At 35.4% G+C, this 18,718-nt stretch overlaps 1 pseudogene; it reads left to right on the top strand.

The window, feature by feature from the left end:
• The first annotated feature begins 1,125 nt into the window (after positions 1 to 1,125).
• On the top strand, positions 1,126 to 18,212 carry LOC147393570 (gibberellin 20 oxidase 1-like; annotated as a pseudogene).
• Positions 18,213 to 18,718: the final 506 nt, after the last annotated feature.

Below are 18,718 nucleotides of genomic sequence, written 5' to 3'. Positions count from 1 at the left end.
ACATAGAATCATAGATGCTTTTCACTCGTATATCGATGAAAAACATTTGTGGTTCCATACACACATCCACGATAACAATGTGTGAAACGTTGTAAATTTCAATGTTACTTCAAAATTTTCCAAGCGACCTGTGCTCGAGTAACATTGATATCGACATCGTTTCACACATTGATGTACACAAAACCATAGATGCTTCTCCCTCATATCTTGATGAAAAGCATTTATGGTTCTGTACAAACATTCACATCAACAATGTGTGAAACAATGTTATAGACATGAGATGTTCGTTATAGAATCTCAATGTTATGTTGTTGGAGTTCTATCATTATTTTTTGGAAATGAGTGTGAATGGGCACTCGAATAAATTTTTTAGAAAAATCATTTTTTATGGCATTATAGTGACTCTCGTTTATTGGAAAATGCATGGTCTTCCTAGGATCTAAGTAGGGAAGTCTAATTAGAGGTTGGGAAATGTGTTAGGCACCTCATCTTTTTCATCAAAAATGGTTATCTTGAAATTTTGCCAATCTTTTGAAAAAGTTAAGAAAATAAAAAATACATGTTTAAAAGTGGTGTGTAATATGTGAAAATGTTTCCTTAGAAAAAAAGATTTGATGTTTATGTGAGACATTAGGGATATCGTATAGAAAATGATGACACATGTAACCTACATTATTTTTTATGAATATGAATGTTGGTTTGAGGTTTTTTAGAAAAACTCCATAATGGAATTCCCTTAATGCCACAACTTTAATTCATGTATACAAAACTATAAACTTTGTGTTTCACCTTAACAAGAGGGTGACACATTTCTTCATCATCATCAAACATATGTGAGTGAGTACATAGTGTACAATATGATGCATGAGATATATAATAAGGAAAAGAAGACTTCAACCCTTACTCTTTTGATCGAATCTAATTTCAATCTATTGGAGATGGAAAAATATATGTATTACATCTTAAAGGATTTCTGAAACATAAAATAAATAGAGGGTTCGAAGTAGAAGATGCAAGTACTTGAAAATGAAAACTTAATCTAACCCACATTGTCTCTTGATGTTTTTGAATGAGCTTAAGTCTTAAGAGATGAACATAAGGGTTGAGTGCTTTAGTTGAGAGTAGATGACTAGAGAAGATGGGAGTTGTTGGTTGAAGGTTGAGAAATGGGTGGGAGTTTTTGAGTTGAAGGTTGGTTTGAAAGAGTTACAGAAATGAAGTAGGGATTTTGCTAGAGTTTTAGGTTGAGAGATGGGGACTTGAGAGCATGAATTGCTCATAGGAAATATGACTATTTATAGAATTTTTGAATAATTTTTTAGGATAAAGTGGTCAAACCTTAAAAATAAAGAAAATAGACATAAGATTCAGGTTATTTTTTTGGATATTTCATTTTTATAAGGGTAAGAATGGAATTTATGAGAACAAACCCTAAAAGCATTTTTAATCTTTAATTTTTTAGTAAATAGATGTGAGAGAACAAAAGTACTTTTGGGAGGATGAGTAGGGAGTGACATGTGTAAAGATGAAGTGGTAGGTAAAAATTGGACATTGGTTTATTTGTAAATAACTCATAAAATAAGGATACATGTATATTTTTTAAATGAACTAATGGGAGAATTCTATGTATTTACTTGAAAATTCTCACTTTTTGATGGTAGGATTGAAAGTTTTCCTAACTTTAGGAATTTTTACCAAATACCAAAATGTTTTTTTGGTTTGACCACACTTTTTTAGGAGGACATTCTTGGGATTTCTCAAGAAAATTGACCTTCCAATTATGTTAGAGCATTGGGCATTGGGGGCTTATGAGATACCAACATGTGTCATCTTTAAGATAATGGACTTGACATGGACTTGAGTTTGAATATTTGGACTAGGTTTGAAAATGGGCTTGGTATTGGGTTTGGATTAGGTTTGAAAATGGACTTGGTATTAGGTTATGGTATGAATAATAGATTGGTTAATGAAGAGTGAATATAAATTTTGATTGGGTTATGGAAGTTGATATGAAATTAGATTAAATTAGGAACAAGATTTGAACATGCAAAACCATATGAGATGATAAATATGTGCATGTATACCATGAAATAAAGTGCTAAGTGGCAATGTGAGCTTGTTGAAGGCTTTTAGCTCTTAATTGAAATCAACTTGAAAAAATTTGAATTTTTCTAATGGCTTCATGCTAATTGAGTGTCTACAAATGTCAATTTCAATGTTACTTCAACATTTCCCTTTCCAAGCATCTATGGTTCCATAGACACCTCCACATTAATAAAGTGTGAATTGAGGTCACTCTAGCATAATTCTCTTGGACATACATACATGGAGTGATTTTTTTACTCAATGCCCAACACCTGAATGACATAGATGTTGTAAACTATATAGGGAACTTTTCCCTCTCCTACCCTCACATATTCTACCCACGAATTTTAATTTTAAGATTTCAAATTTTAAAAAGGGTTGTAGTGCCCACATGGATTATCATATCGACAATTAGATAATTAATTATAAATATGAGGAAAATCTATGGGAACTGGAGAGATACACGCACAAAAAGAGAGAGAGAGAGAGAGAGAGAGAGAGAGAGAGAGAGAGAGAGAGAGAGCAGCAGCAGCAGCAAAAGACAACAATGGTTGTTGATGATTATCAATCACTAGTTTTTTATCCATCTGTGCTTCAACACCAATCAAACACACCCAACTAATTCATTTGGACCAATCAAGAGAATCCTTCCTTAGGTGTACCCGAACTCTTGGTACCCCTCATCAACATAGGAAAGTTCCTCTCAGGAGATCTAGAAACTTCTAGACTTGTCAAGGAAGCTTGAGAGAAGCATGGAGTGTTTCTTGTTGTTAACCATAGTGTCGAACCTCTTCTCATTAGTGAAGCTTATCACTTTGCATACGACTTCTATGAGAAACCTCTTTTGGAGAAGCTAAAAGCTGAGAGGAAGACTGATGAGAGGTATGGGTATACAAGTAGTTATGTTGGTAGGTACACCTCTAAGTTACCATTGAAAAAGACCATCTCATTCCCATATTCTGGGGAGGAAGAACAATTCAACCTTGTCCAAGACTTCTTCCTTAATATGATGGATAAAAATCTACAAAAATATGGGTAAGAAACAATTTTTATTTTTATTTTTAAAATTAGATTACTTCTCTTATTCATTTATTCTATTTTTGTTACTAACTTTTACTATTATTAGTAAATTGCATTTACTAGGTATACTAATGAAATTATTTATAGTAAATCACAAACTTATTATTTATAATAAAATCCAATTTATTATTTTTAGCAAATTCTGGAATTATAGTTTTAGAATCGTGTTATTCACGATGCTGTCGAGTAGTCTACAAGATTTCGGTTTCTAAAATTCCTATTGAAAAGGTGATGGAATATGCAGATAAAAAAGGATCTTGGAGTAGTCAATAAAATTCCTATTGAGGTCTTGTAGTAACCTTAAGACCGATCTCAATTTACGCTTTGCTGATGTTGAGATTTGTATGGAATGGAATCATAGATGTTTTTCATCGATTGAAAAGCATTCAGAGTTGTGCAGCAGTGACTTTAAAATTACATTGTTTCACACATTGCTGATGTGGAGGTGCACACAGAACCTTAGATGCTTTTCACTTGTATATCGATGAAAAGCATTTGTGGTTCCATATACACATCCACGTCAACAACGTGTGAAACGATGTAAATTTCAATGTTACTGCAGCATTTTCCAAGCAACCCGTGCTCGAGTAACATTGAAATCGAGATCATTTCATACACACACCCACATCAACATAGTTTGAATTGAGGTCACTCTAGCATAATTCTCTTGGAAATACATATATGGAGTGATTTTTTTGCTCACAGCCCAATACCCGAATGCGCAGATGACATAAGCTATAAATGAAAAATTTTCTCTCCTACCCCCCACATGTTCTACCCACAAATTTTAATTTTAAGATTTCAAATTTTAAAAAGGATTGTGGGGCCCACATGGATTATCATATTGACAATTAGAAAATTAATTATAAATATGAGGAAAATCTATGGGGACTGAGACATAACAATGGCTATTGATGATCACCATGTTAGAGAATCAGATGCAACATATTATGATACATGAGATAATTTGTATCATATCAATGTATCTCATCTCAAAAGGAAGGCAATGTTAGAGAATAATATATGAAGCATCATCAATTAGGATATTCTAATTTAGGAAATTTTAATAAATTAGAATATTTATGTTATGTCAGTTTCCTTATCTTAGTTGATGTAATCCTTATAAATATCCTATCAAGATTCATGTAATATTCATCCAAGAATACTCAATAAATCAGTTTTTACATGGTATAAGCAACTAGCCTAACATAAATAATCTAATTTATTAAAACCTCCTAATATAGAATATCCTAATTGATATTGTTGCGTATATTATTCTCCAACATTCCCTTCCTTTTGAGATGAGATACATTGATACGATACAAAGTATCTCATGTATCATAATATGTTGCATCTAATTCTCTAACACACCAATGACTAGTTTTTTATCCATCTATACTTCAACACCAATCAAACATACCCAACCAGTTCATTTGGACCGATCACGAGAAGCCTTCCTTACGTGTACCCGAGCTCTCGGTACCCCTCATCGACATAAGAAAATTCCTCTTAGGAGATCCAGAAGCTTCCATGGAAGCTTTTAGACTTGTCAAGGAAGCTTGAGAGAAGCATGGGGTGTTTCTTGTTGTTAACCATAGCGTCGATCCTCTTCTCATCAGTAAAGCTTATCACTTTGTGTACGACTTCCATGAGAAGCCGCTTCTGGAGAAGCTAAAAGCTTAGAGGAAGCTTGGTGAGAAGTATGGGTATACAAGTAGTTATGTTGATAAGTACACCTCTAAGTTACCATGGAAAGAGACCCTTTCATTCTCATATTCTGAGGAGGAAGAACAATTCAACCTTGTCCAAGACTTCTTCCTTAATAAGATGGATGAAAATCTGCAAAAATACGCGTAAGAAGCATTTTTTTAATATATATATTTTAATTTTTATAACTAGCTTACTTCTCTTACTCATTTATTCTATTTTGAGTCGTGATAATCCGACTACCCAAGTGTCATACTCAATCGACTACCTGTGGGACAAGTTCTGAACCATAGATCCGTGCTCCTTAGGATACACGGTTCCCTCGAGATACATTTTTTTAATGGGGAAACGCAACCGTGTATCCCAAGGAGAGCAAATTATGATTTTCGAACTTGTCATGTCAAGGTAGTCAATTGAGTTTTCCACATGCAGTAGTGAGATTATCACAACTCTTCTATTTTTGTTACCAACTTTTATATAAAGAGTAGGGTTGTCACATGGATCGAATCAGATCCGATGTTTCGACCCAGTTTGATTGACATTTTTTATGTGATTATATAATTTGATGAAGGGGAATGCTAGCCAACTCTTCCCTGACAGAATAAGAGAATGGAAATTCAGATATTTTTCTATGTTATTATTGAAGGAATCGATCAAATAGATACAGCCAAGAGCATAACATAATTGCCTAGTCTCAAGCCTATATAAATGGAAATAGAAAGCTGGAAAACAGAATATACAGAGTTTGGTATGACAACTGTACAATAATTGTATAGAACAAGTCTTCAGTTGAGGACGTGATTGTTATACCCCCTCAAGATGGAGCTCAACATGAGAGGCCAATCTTGTCTCGAAGAAATAGAAATCGAGCTCTGGGAAGCGGCTTGGTGAGAAGATCAGCAAGTTGATCAGTGGAGGATACATGAGCAACTCTGAGATTTCCATTCTGGACCTGATTACGAATGAAGTAGAAGTCTATAGCAATATGTTTCATTCTGGAGTGAAAAATAAGATTAGAACACAACTGAGTTGCCCCGACATTATCACAGTAAATGACTGGGCAAGTAAGTAGCTGAATACCAAGATCACACAGCAAGGAGGACACCCAATTTAGTTCAGCAGCTGTATCTGCAACAGACCGATATTCAACTTCTGTAAATGAACGGGCAATGGTTTTCTACTTTTTGGAGCTCTAAGATATAGGATTGCGACCAAGATAAACAATATAATCACCTATGGAGGAGAAGTGATCTGGGTCGCCTGCCCAATCAACATCAGAGTAGGCGTGCAAGGCATCAGAAAATACATGTAAGGATAGAGGAGAATCACAGTAACGCTGAAGGCCATGATCAAGAGTACCACAAAGATAACGAAGTAGACACTTGACAAGTGTCCATCGCTTAGTTGTGGGCGTGTGCATAAACTGAGATAGCTTGTTGACAGCAAATGCTATGTCAAGTCTTGTGAGAAGTAGATATTGGAAACTTCCAACAGCTGCTCTAAACTCTGTAAGATCAGATAATTTATCCCCTGAATGCAGCGAGAGTGTTGTACCTGATGGAAGAGGAGTTTGAACTGGTTTAGCCTCAAACATGTGAATTCGAACAAGAAGATCAAGTAAGTATTGACGTTGAGAAAACAGGAAGCCTTGCGGATTGGGAACAATTTCAACTCCAAGAAAATAAGAAAGTTTGCCAAGATCCTTAAGAGAGAACCTGTTGGCTAACAGATGAATAAATCGATTCACCAAGTGTTCATTATCCCTAGTAATAATAAGATCGTCAACATAGACCAATAAATAAACAAGATGTCCACCGGATTTAAGGACAACGTGTGATGTATTAGCATGGGAGTTTTTGAATCCTGATTGAAGAAGAAAAGATCTGAGTTCTTAATACCATGCTCGAGGAGCTTGCTTTAGGCCATAAATAGCTTTCTGTAGCTTACAAACATGTAATGAGGAGTCTTGATTAATGAAACCTGGTGGCTGATTCATATACACATTCTCAATGAGAGTACCTTGCAGGAAGGCGTTATTAACATCAAGCTGACGAAGTATCCAACCACAACTGACTGCAACACTGAGGATAAGTCTAATGGTGGTAGACTTAACTACTTGATTGAAGATATCATAATAATCAATGCCTGGGCGTTGATGAAAACCTTTTGCATCCAAATGAGCCTTGAACCTGTCAATAGAGCCATCAAAATTATGTTTAGTACGAAAAATCCATTTACAACCCACAACATTTTGATTAGGATTTGAAGGCACTAATTCCCATGTCTCATTCTGAACAAGAGCATCATATTCCTCAGACATAGCCTTACGCCATTTTGGATATTTAAGAGCTTGGGTTGGTGTGGTGGGTTCAAGATCAAGAGGTTTGGATAATTGGGTGTGAAGATTGAGTTTTTGAATAGGTTTGTGAATGTTGTTTTTGGCTCTAGTTTGCATGGAATGGTTTGAGTTTGTGGTGTGGTGGTCCGGTTGAGTGGTGGTTGGCAAGGGATTTGTCGAGGTCATTTGATGTGGCTGGTTTTGGGTGTTGGCTAGGTTGAGATGAGAAGTAACGGGTGCAGAAGCTTCACATTGGAGTTGCTGTTGAGGATGAACTGCAGATGGTGGTATGAGTACTGAAGTAGTGGTGTTAATGTTGAGTACCGGTGGTATCTAAGTAGAAATAGAGGCTGATTCAGGTCATGGAGCTTGTGTAAGAGAGGATTTAAAAGGAAAAAATTGATTCAACAAATCTAACATGCCTAGAAACAAAAAATTTGATGTGGAGGGATCATAACAGAAATAGGCACTTTGAGTTAGAAAGTACCCGAGAAAGATACATGGCTTGGAACGAGAGTTAAGTTTATGGCTAGTATAGGGGCGAAGCCAAGGATAGCATAGACAACCAAAGACTTTGAGCTTTGAGTAATTGGGAGGAGTACCAAAAGAAATTTCGTAAGGAGAGAAGAGATTTAATGTTGGAGTTGGCATTCTATAGATCAAGTAGACGGTTGTGGCAAAGGCATTAGACCAATGAGTCAAAGGAATAGAAGCATGAGAGAGAAGGGTGAGACTTGTTTCAACAATGTGAAGATGACGCTGCTCAGAGAATCCATTGTGTTCTGGTGTGTGAGGTAGAGTAGTAAGATGAGATATACATAATACTTAAAGCCATCATAAGAAATAATGGTGAAGTCCATACATTTGAATAGATTATTTGAAGAAGACGATTAGAAGTAATGGTAGAATTGAAAAATGAGAGTTTGTGACTCTTATTACAATGACATGCGTTACAAGAAAATTTTAAAAGACTGGAAGAAGATAAATCTAGATTATTTGTCGAGATGACATGCTTTAAAATAGGAAATGCAGGGTGTCCCAATCTGTGATGCCATTCTGATGAGCTGGTTTTGACACTGCAAAAGGCAAGTAGAGGTGATGATATCGGCCACTCATATACACCATCCTTAGTTTTACCCTTCAAAAGCGTTACTCCTGTGCGAATATCCTTTACAAGAAAAGAAGACGGTAAGAATTCAATTGAAACATTGTTGGAGATACAAAGTTTGGAAATTGAAATCAAATTTTTTTTCATGCTAGGTACACAGAGAACATTGGTTAAGGAAAATTGAGCATTGGAAGTGTGAAGAGAGAGGGAACCAGTATGTGTTATGGGAAGTCCTCTGCCATCTCCAACCACCTTCATTTTCAAAAACATCTTGAGGTTGTACTGGTATTTGTATAAAGACACTTATGTAAATGTGAAAAATCTCAATAATCCTTTTTGATAATTTTTTCTAATCTCAATCAATGATTTAGTTTATCCATTAAACAGACGATTGAGATAAGAGGAAAAACACAAACTTCGTCTAGATTAATGTTTGCCTATTATGGAAGGACAAAATTTTCTTGTGATAGTTGGGAGCCTCAACAACCTTGGGTTGAGGCTATTGTTTTCATTTTTCTTAAATGTATTTATTACATTTTATTAGATAACTGCTATTTATTATAATAATATATTTTTGTAATGCCCAAATATTAAAATATCTTTATTTTGTATAGTAAATAACAATATCAACAATAAATCAAAGATATTTTTGAAAAATGAAAGTTGTGAAGAAAGCAAGTTCCTAGTAAAGCCTTGGATGCTAGTGTTTCTCTTTTATAATTGATCATTTATAAATAAAAGTTGGTACCACTATATAACCTCTTTTTTTCTAAATCAAGATGTTTGTTGTGTTAAGTAAGGTATATCAAGAGTATTGCAAGGTGATGAGCAATCTATCACTGGGGATCATGGAGCTCTTGGGAATGAGCTTGGGAGTAGGGAGAGAACATTTCAAGGACTTCTTTCAAGGACACTACTCCATTATGAGGATTAACCAATACCCTCCGTGCCAAAAGCCTGATCTTGTTCTAGGAATTGGTCCTCACTACGACCCCAACTCATTAACCATCCTTCAGGGCTAGCATGAAGAGGGTCTACAAGTGTTCGTGAACAACAAATGGCATTCCATCACTCCCAGTTCTCAAGCATTTGTTGTCAACATTGGCGAAACTTTCGTGGTAAATTTTTTATTAGGGTAATTCTAAGGGATCCATCCCTCTAGGTTTTGGTGAAAATAAACTAATGACATATCCCTTGATCTCACTTTTGTTTGAGTGAGTAACAAAGATTACTTAAATGCTCGTGTCTTCAAATATTCACCAAAGCTTGGAAGTGTATGTCAAACACGATTTTAATACTCTATATTTCATCTTGCATAACGGCAATTTATCTCGTCTAGTACGAGATAAATTGTTTAAGTTGGTTACTAATTATTAATTAATATATTTATTTTCGTATAATTATAATCTATAAAATAAAATACAATAGTAGGTCCCAGTCATATAATAATTTTGGGAGGTATAAAGATTGAGATAAAAGAGTAGGCTCCACACAATCTCATTTTATTGTCTTTCATTTTCACCCCTCCTCAATTTTATTATCTTTCCTCTTCTCCCCTTTTTCAGTAGAGTTGTGTTGGAGTCATCTCAAACTAGAACCTCATAATGCACTTCTTAACCTAAAAGTGGATAGGAACCATAGATGCTTTTTCACTAGTATCTCAATGAAAGGCATATATGGTTCCCATACACTTTCACGTTAAAAAGCACGATATGAGATTCCAACCTGAGGTCACTTCATCATTATTCTTTTCAATAATACCCATTTATCTTTATTATATTTTTCTCTTTTATCCCCTTAACCCCAAAGAGGATGCCTATCACATGGGCAAGCTCTACTTTTTTATTATTATTATAGAATAAGATAGACTGATATAATTAGTCAAAAGATCCTATTTTTATTTAGATAGTAAATTTTTTATTACAAAAATACTTTTAATTTTTATACCAAAAAAAAAAACTCTTGACTTGGTCAAGTTCATTTGAATCGATCATTATTTTCAAAACATGGGATGAGTCAATGTGAAGGACTATTCACCTTGCAAATTCCACTCATTCAAGAACGATATCGAGATGACTCACCTTGGTCTCATTCCATATTTAAAAGCGCAGTGCAAAATTGACTTGACCAAATTTTAAGTCATCTATGCGAGTTTTGAAACAATGGTTTTAAATTAATTTATGGGAGTAAGTAACTAATTGGCTGTTGTGATGGCGATGTCAGGCTCTATCAAATGGTAAATACAAGAGTTGCTGCCACAGAGCAGTGGTTAACAGCGAGATGCCGAGGAGATCTCGAGCTTTCTTCCTCAGTCCACAGAAAGATAAGTTGGTGAGCCCTCCAGCCGAGTTGGTGGATCAGCAGAGGCAGTGACTTCACTTGGTCTTCTCTTTTCGAATTTACTATGAAACACTATAGAGCTGAAACCAACACCCTTGACGCCTTCTCCAAATGGGTTCAATATAAAACTACCCAAGAAGAATAAAAAGAACAAATTACTTGTAATGGGTCTGGTAAGTAGCTTTAAAATTTCAGTGATTCGGAATAAAGGACTATTGTTGTTGAAGACATACTGAAGGAATAAAAGTTTGAGTTAATTTGAATTCTTTTTTAGTTTTCTTGGTTGTCCTACTCAGTAAAAAAAATCATCGTGGTCGACTAATTTTACATTTGATATGAATAATGCATTCATGAAAATTTATTAATTAACTCTGATAGATGATAAGCTAAGAGAAAATCAATTGAGATGATATCAATGGGAACCTAAATAATCGATTACCCTAATAATTTATCCAAAATTGAGTATCAGTTTTGGATCTACTATCATGGATGATAGAAGATCTGTTAGACGATTACATTTCCATAATATTATATTCCTGTAATATTCTCAATATATTACGGAAATATTTGATACCATATTCATTATTGTAAATATGCCGATTTATGTGATTTGTAATTACTGTATTTCCATTCTTTTAGGGCCTCATTCAACTATAAATAGGCCATTATATTGTAGAATTGGACATAGATCAGAAATACAAAATTCTTTCTTTACAGTTTTTTCTGTTGTCTTTTTCTTCTTGGTATCAAAGCCACCATTGTCTTGGTGCCTCTTTTAAGCCTCCATTTCCCGTCCATACTATTTTCTTTTTTTCCGTTTAAGCGTTCTTTTTTGTCTCAACAACACACCAAACCCTTGTTGCGGTAGTTTTGTATGTAACTGAAATTGTAGAGGTTTTTGTCGCTCAAAAATGTCTACCAATCTTAATAATATTGTCCGTCCCATTGACAATATTTTAGATGGTTCCAATTATATGTTGTGGTCTCAAAATATGGAAGTTTGTTTTTTAGAGGGAGAAGATTGTGGCATTATGTTAATGGAGAAACTGTTGCACCCACACAAAGAGAAGGTGAATCGGCCGACAAATTTGCCAGTCAATTTGATGATTGGGATAGTGCAAATTATCGGATTATTTCTTGGTTTATCAACACTTCAGTTCCTTCCATTCACAGTCTGCTCCCAAAGCTTGGAAATGCAAAGGCTGCCTAGGAGTTCTTGGCAAAACGATACAATAGCACTTATGATGCCTCACTAGAGTTTCAGATTGAAACTAAACTCTATCAGACATGTCAAGAGCCAGGCCAGTCTATTGTTGTTTTATTCTCAAATTAATAGTCTTTGGGAGCAATTATCTGCCGCAAATCCTCAATTGAAATATCTTGAAGATGTTGAAATATTTGCGAAGTATCGGGATCGTCGAAAGTTTATGCATTTCATGATGGCTCTTCGTGCGGATTTTGAATCCACCCAAGCCACTCTCTTACACTGCATTCCTCTTCCCACATTACAAGCTGCTGTAATAGAACTTATGTCTGAAGAGACTCGACGGTCCACTATGCACCTACAATCTCCCAATATGGTTGTCACTGTTACATCTCAGAATGTTCCTAAACTTACTCCTGGACAGTTCACACCATAGTCATCATTCAAGAAGTTCATGGTTACCATGAAGTCGGTCTACAAGTCTTCATGGACAACAAATGGCATTCCATTTGTCAAACATTTGTTGTTGACATTGGCAAAACTTTTGTGGTAAAATTTTTATTAGGGTAATTCTTAGGGATCCATCCCTCTAGGTTTTGGTGAATATATATATATATATATACATAGGGTGGCGTTCAATGGCCAACTTTTTGGCAAAACATTTTTCAAAACATGAGTTAGAGGTTTTGGAATTGGCTGATTTTTGGTGAGGATGATCTCTATGGTGAGGAGATCAACATCACCAAAAATCAGCCCATTCCAAAACTTTTAACCCCATCAAAAACAGTTTACAAAAAATGGACGGTCCACGATTTTTCAGCTTGTAAACATGGGTTAGAAGTTTTGGAATGAGCTGATTTTTTGTGAGGATGATCTCCTCACCGTAGAGATCATCCTCACCAAAAATCAGCCCATTCCAAAACCTCTAACTCATGTTTTGCCAAAAAGTTTGCTAAAAAGTTTGCCATTGAACGCTACCCATGTATATATATATATATATATATATAGTTTACCATAGTCATCATTCAAGAAGTTCATGGTGACCACGAAGTCGGTCTACAAGTCTTCGTGGACAACAAATGGCATTCCATCATCCCCAATTCTCAAACATTTGTTGTTGACATTGGCAAAACTTTTGTGGTAAATTTTTTGTTAGGGTAATTCTTAGGGATCCATCCCTCTAGGTTTTGGTGAATATATATATATATATATATATATATATATATATATATATATATATATATATCTATATATATATATATTATGGGGGGCGTTCAATGGCCAACTTTTAGCAAACTTTTGGCAAAACATTTTTCAAAACATGAGTTAGAGGTTTTGGAATGGGCTGATCGAGGAGATCATCATCACCAAAAATCAGCCCATTCCAAAACTTCTAACCCCATCAAAAACAGTTTACAAAAAATGGACGGTCCACCATTTTTCAGCTGGTAAACATGGGTTAGAAGTTTTGGAATGGACTGATTTTTGGTGAGGATGATCTACTCACCGTAGAGATCATCCTCACAAAAATCAGCCCATTCCAAAACCTCTAACCCATGTTTTGAAAAATGTTTTGCCATAAAAATTTGCTAAAAAGTTGGCCCTTGAACGCCACCCATATATATATATATATATATATATATATATATATATATATATATATATATATATATATATATATATATATATAGGGTAGTGTTCAAGGGCAAACTTTTTAGCAAACTTTTTGGCAAAACATTTTTCAAACATGGGTTAGAGGTTTTGGAATGGGCTGATTTTTGGTGAGGATGATCTCTACGGTGAGGAGATCATCTCACAAAAAATCAGCCCATTCCAAAACTTCTAACCCATGTTTACAAGTTGAAAAATCGTGGACCGTCCATTTTGTATAAAACTGTTTTGATGGGGTTAGAAGTTTTGAATGGGCTGATTTTGGTGATGATGATCTCCTCACCGTAGAGATCATCCTCACCAAAAATCAGCCCATTCCAAACCTAACCTATGTTTTGAAAAATGTTTTGCCAAAAAGTTTGCTAAAAAGTTGGTCCTTGAACGCCCCCCTATATATATATATATATATATATATGGGTAGTGTTCAATGGCTAATTTTTGGCAAAACATTTTTCAAAACATGAGTTAGAAGTTTGGAATGGGCTGATTTTTTGTGAGGATGATCTCTACGGTGAGGAGATCATCCTCACCAAAAATCAGTCTATTCCAAAACTTCTAACCCATGTTTACAAATTGAAAAATGTGGACCATCCATTTTTTGTAAACTATTTTGATGGGGTTAGAAGTTTTGGAATGGGGCTGATTTTGGTGATGATGATCTACTCACCGTAGAGATCATCGTCACCAAAAATTAGCCCATTCCAAAACTTCTAACTCATGTTTTGAACAATATTTTGCCAAAAAGTTAGTCATTGAACGAGAACATATATATATGGGGGCGGTTCGTGGGACGTCTTGGAAAACGGTTAGAAAACCTATGCAACTCAACCATTAGATCTGGAGTGCTTGACGGTTGAGATTTAACTTTTAACTCGAAAATTGCTTTATAGCTGTAAAGGATTTTAACATAACTTCTCAGGTTTTTACGAAGACCTCCTCAATAAAATATTTTTTTTAAAGATTTCATTTTCCATAAAAAATAAAAACTGATTGGACAGTTGAAAAGTTTTTTTATTTTTTTATTTTATCATTCTTCTTTCTTTCTCCATCGACTTCCATGGACAATCAGACCATCTCTCTCTCTCTCTCGGCTTCTACAGAAAACCAGATCATCACTGCCTCCGGAGCACACAATCGAATTCGGAGAAAGATCTTTATCTGCATCTATGGCTACACATTCTGGTGGTAATGGGTAGTCTTTCCTTTGGCAAAACTGATTTGCAGAAAGAACAAAGCATTCACCTTCAATGGTAATGTGAGTCATGGACGTCCGCCATACATCTTTGGCATCCGCCATTGGTGCACAGTATATTTCAACTCCTACAAAAGCAGGGAACTTATGAAGTTTAAAAGAATGATTGAAAAATTATCATAGAATACAGCCATGCCATCATATTATAATACAAAATGGTTTCTATAATACATATGGTAAACATGCCCATTGATCTAGATTGGGCCCATTGATCCAGTAGTATTAAGAGCACTCCATTTTCTACAAATTGTCGAGTCCAACATTGTGTTGTAACCATGTGTCAGATGCTAGCCAACATACTTAAATGAAAAAAATTCAAGTTATCCATATATATTTTTTCAGTTATATTTATCCATGATCTTGATGTATGTAGAAGCCAATAGAGAAATAGTCTGGTTCTTTGTAGAAGCCGATGGAGAGAGAGAGAGAGATGGTTTGGTTCTCCGTAGAAACCCATGGGGGGAGAGAAAGAGAGAGAGAGAAAAAAAGAATGATAAAAAAAATAAAATAAACTTTTCATATGTCCAATCAGTTTTTACTTTTTATAGAGAAAGAAGTCTTTTTAAAGAAATAAAAAAATATTTTGTGGAGGAGGTCTTCGTAAAAACCTGAGAATTTATGTTGAAATTTTTTACAGTTGTAAAGCAATTTTGATTTAAAAATTAAATCTCAGCCATCAACCACTTCTGATCTAACAGTTGTATTGCATCGGTTTCTCAACCGTTTTGCAAGACGTCCCACGAACCGCCCCCTATATATATATATAGGGTAGCGATCCATGGCCAACAGTTTGGCAAACATTTTGGCAAACACATTTTTCAAAACATGGGTTAGAGGTCTTGGAATGGGCTGATTTTTGGTGAGGATGATCTCTACGGTGAGGAGATCATCCTCACCAAAAATCAGCTCATTCCAAAACTTCTAACCTCATCAAAAATGGTTTACAAAAAATGGACGGTTCACGATTTTTCAACTTGTAAAATGGGGCTAGAAGTTTGGAATGAGCTGATTTGGTGAGGATGATCTCCTCACCGTAGAGATCATCCTCACCAAAAATCAGCCCATTCAAGACCTCTAACCCAGTTTTGAGTCCAAATTTGCCAAACTGTTGGCCACGGATAGGGCCCCCTATATATATATATATGAGGGACAATTCGAGAGACGGGTGAGAAACTGATTGGGAAACCCATGTTTCTCCTTCGTTGGATTTAGGGAAATGGACGGCTGAGAACGCAGTAGACGTCAATTCCAACTGGCTGATAAAGAGTTTATCTATTTTTATAAAACTCCCTCGTTTTTTGTTTTCTTTTTTTTTTTTTAAAATAAATCCAATCCAACGAAGATGTTAAAGGAAACAACTCTCTGTTTCCCTCTCACTCAAATAAAATTCAAGTCTGTTCTGTCTCTATCGACTGAAAACCCAAGTCTCTTCTCTCTGGATCGACTAAAATCACAGGGAATAGAACGAATATCTCTCTCTCTCTCTCTCTACCTGTCTGTATCGAGATCTTTCTCTCTTGATCGATGGCCCCCTATAAAAAGAACGAGTTCAAGTTTCTCACTATGTTCCGGGTGGAGTAGCAATTATACCAAAAGCAATTGCAAGCTTCTCACTATGGTGAGACAGATTCTGCTCCTTCTGTTTCTCCTCCACATCATGTAGCACAAAATCTGTTTTGGGAACATACCCCTCTTCCTTCATCCTTGTTGACAGCTTATCCAAGAAGTCATGAATTTCCTTGGTTTTGGGGTGGGAATTATCTCCCACCAAGAACACATGGACTTGTCTCTTGACCTCAATCCAACTTGAACCTGGCTTTTTCTCCGCTCCTTGATCATCCATAGTCTTTCTAACCATAGCTACTTCGTTCCACAACCCAGCAGCAGCATACATGTTGGTCAATGTAACATAGGTCGCCGCATTGCAGCTCTTTTCGCCAGTTTAAGATTTCCATGAATTCTGCAACCACCAAGCAAGGAAGCCCATATGAACCTATCAGGCTCGGTTGGCATTCTATCAATAATATTCTGAGCTTCCTTAAATCGGCCAGATCGGCTCAGTAAGTCAATCACACAACACAAGCATAATCATCAACGGTGTTCCAATCCATGTTTTTCACTTATTGAATGGAAATATTGAAGTCCTTCCAGTCATCGAGGGAGAAGAGACCTGGATTTCAGTCGAGTGAGAGGGAAACGGAGAGTTATTTCCTTAAACATCTTCGTTGGGTTGGATTTAGTTTAAAAAATAAATAAAAAACGTGGGAGTTTAATAAAAATAGATGAATTCTTTCTTAGCCGGTTGGGATTGACGTCTCCCGCGTTCTGAACCGTCGGTTTCCTAAATCCAACAAAGGAGAAACATGGGTTTCTCAATCGGTTTCTAACACGTCCCTCGAGCCATCCCCATATATATATATGTTAATTAATAATTAGTAGCCATCATTTCTAGTCTCCCGTACACTGAGTAATCTCTTCTAAGATGAGATAAATCATTTAAGATGATTATTAATTATTAATTAATATATCTATTTTATAATAATTATAATTTATATAATAAAATACAACTCACTCTTATTATAGTTTTGTGGAGTATAAAGATTGAGATAAAAGAAAGTAATTTATCTAATCCCACTTTATTGATTTTTCTCTCCTCCCCTCTTTTCAATAATACCTTTCTATATCTATTATCTTGTTCTCTTTTATCCCTTTAACCCTAAAGAGGATGCTCGTGCTAATTTTTTTATAAAATAAAGTGGATTGATATAATTAGTCAAAACATCCTATTTTTATTTAGATAATAAAATTTTAAATTACAAAAAACTTAGTTTTTTTTTAGTATATAAAAAAGAGAAAAATAATTTATTTGACTTCAACAAGTTTTATTGACTCGATCAATATTTTCAAAACATAGGATGAGTCAATGTGAAGAATGATTCACATTGCAAATCCCACTCGTCTAGAAACGATACCAAGAGGATTTGCCCAAGTCATCTTGGTCTGATTCCATATGTAAAGGTGTACTGTCAAGTTAAGTCGACAAAGTTTGGAGTCAGCTATGTTAGTTTTAAACTAATTTACGGGGAATAAGTAATTATTTTGGCTGTTGTGATGGTGATTTCAGGTTCTATCAAATGGTAAATACAAGAGTTGCTATCACAGAGCAGTGGTTAACAGCGAGACGCGGAGGACATCTCTAGCTTTCTTCCTCAGTCCACAGAAAGATAAATTGGTGATCCCTCCACCCGAGTTGGTAGATCGTCCGAGGCGGTACCCGGACTTCACTTGGTCTTCTTTCCTTGAATTTACTATGAAACACTGTAGAGCTGACATCAACACCCTAGACACCTTCTCCAAATGGGTTCAATGTAAAACAACCCAAGAAGAAGAAAAAGAAGGAATTACTGGTAATGGGTCTGGTAACTAGCTTCAAAATTTCAGTGATTTTTGGACTAAAGGAGTATTGCTGAAGACATTTTGAAGGAATACAATTTTGATTTTGAGCTCATTTTTTACTTTTCTTGGTTGACCTAATCGTCAAAAAATCATCATCGTGGTCGACTAGTTCTACATTAGAAATAAGAGTTGTGCTGAAGTGACCTCAGACTGGAACCTCATCTCGCACTTCTTGACATGAAAGTGGATAGGAACCATAGATGCTTTTTCACTCGGATCAATCTCGATGGAAACCATCTATGGTTTCCATCCACTTTCCCGTCAAGAAGTGCAATGTGAGGTTCCAGCTTGAGGTCACTTCAGCATTATTCTAGAAATAAATATTGCATTCATGAAATTTATGAATAACTCGAATAATCGGGATTTTCTCTCTCGTGAGATTACGTTGACAGCACTTGTCTTAACGCTCCATATATTATAAAGTAAAAAATGCAGACAGAAATCAAAAGATGAGAAGCCAATAAATTGAAAATGTTG

This window comes from Akebia trifoliata, chromosome 10 (genome assembly GCF_017979445.1).
Source record: "Akebia trifoliata isolate Shusen 1 chromosome 10, ASM1797944v1, whole genome shotgun sequence".
NCBI lineage: Eukaryota > Viridiplantae > Streptophyta > Magnoliopsida > Ranunculales > Lardizabalaceae > Akebia > Akebia trifoliata.
This window is presented reverse-complemented; position numbering and strand designations above follow the sequence as displayed.